Below are 1,612 nucleotides of genomic sequence, written 5' to 3' on the forward strand. Positions count from 1 at the left end.
CTAACTACAGGCGATGGTCTCCAACTGCTGCTCGGCCTCTACGCCCATGGCCGTGGCCTGCAACTGTTCTGTCTCGCTCTGGATGGCACTGGGGGTGACCGGTTTCCTCTCACTGTGCATATTGTTCTCGTGCCTCTTAAGATCCGAGGCCTTGGCAAACACCTTGGTGCAGGAGCCACACACGAAAGGCTTTTCCCCTCGGTGTCTCTGTTTGTGGTCCTTGAGATGGGACTTCTGTTTGAAGGCTTTGACACACATATGACACGCGAATGGTCTCTCCTTACTGTGGACTCGGTGGTGCTTCTTTAAGTCTGGGGTGCAGATGAAGGACTTCCCGCACACCTCACAACTGCAGGGCTTATACCCTGTGTGGATCTTCAGGTGCTCCTTCAGGTGGGCCTGGGTGGTGAAGCCTTTCATACACATTTCACAGACGAACGGCCTGTCTGCCATGTGTAGCTTCTCATGCTTCCTCAATCTGCCTTCATCACAAAAGTTCTTACACACGCCTGGCAGGCAATCTGCTCCCGGGGATGGTCGTAAAGCAAATACTAAAACTTCATGTCACTGGTGGCTGTGGTCCAGCCTGACGTCTGTTCATCTTTTACCTCACTCATTCCTTCATGAAACGTTAAGGCTTGAGGGGTCTGCAACCCTAAATCTTTGGACTCAGGGGTCTCCATGGATTCTACTTCCTGGCCGTAGCAGTTGACTTTTCGAACCTCCTCACTCCCCAGCTCCTTCAAAATTGCTTTTTGAACCCTGAGCGTGGTCGTGGGTGACTTGCCGTCCTCCAGACTCAGGGGAGTGCCTTCTACACTGTCGTCAGAAGGACTGTCATCCTGATCCCCGATTTCCTCCATGTCATCGTCTCGGGCATCAGCCGCATCTCCTATGGGGCAGTTTATTTTGAGGCAGTATTTACTCTTGGACTGACTGTTGTTTTCGTCGGGACTAGACACATCACGCTTCGGAGAACAGAGTTTATCCATAAACCGGATACCGAGAATCTGACTGGAGGACATCATTAAGTTAACATCTTCCTTCTTCACAGATATCTTGGCTGTGTACATGTAGTTCAGTACTTCTTCGAATATATCGGAACAAAGGAAATCTCTCTCTATTACTGAAGAACTGTGGACCTCAAGTTTCTTGAACAGCTTCTTAAAATAGGTGCTGCAGGCAGCGAGAACGCATCGGTGTGCTCTGAACTTCACATCTTCCACCACAATAGCAATGTCACAAAACTCTCCTTCCAGGCACTGTTCATTGAGTTTTCAGAAACAGTGTTTTATGATCATCGTCATTGTACTTAATGGTTTCAGACATACTGATGAAAAACTCCATGAACAATCCAGACTATTTTCTTACTTCCTTGAACACCGAAACGTTCGGATCAGAATAACTCTGATCGGGGTATGCCAGACCCTTGCTATTTTGTGTTGGGTACATAGCCCTTCATGTGTTAAAACAGAAGTACAGATGTCCAACTGTTAACATGGGAGAGGTTAGGTGATTTTTCTTTGTACACCTGTGTGATGTAGCACACACCTGTCCTTACCACTGCACTGGAGAAATCCAGGTTGTCCTTATCCCTACATGCAGGCTCATC

The 1,612-nt window shown here is 48.1% G+C and overlaps 1 pseudogene; it reads right to left on the reverse strand.

The window, feature by feature from the left end:
- LOC123457238 lies at positions 1 to 1,349 on the reverse strand (annotated as a pseudogene).
- Positions 1,350 to 1,612: the final 263 nt, after the last annotated feature.

Source organism: Jaculus jaculus, unplaced genomic scaffold, assembly GCF_020740685.1.
Source record: "Jaculus jaculus isolate mJacJac1 unplaced genomic scaffold, mJacJac1.mat.Y.cur mat_scaffold_103_1_207660_arrow_ctg1, whole genome shotgun sequence".
NCBI lineage: Eukaryota > Metazoa > Chordata > Mammalia > Rodentia > Dipodidae > Jaculus > Jaculus jaculus.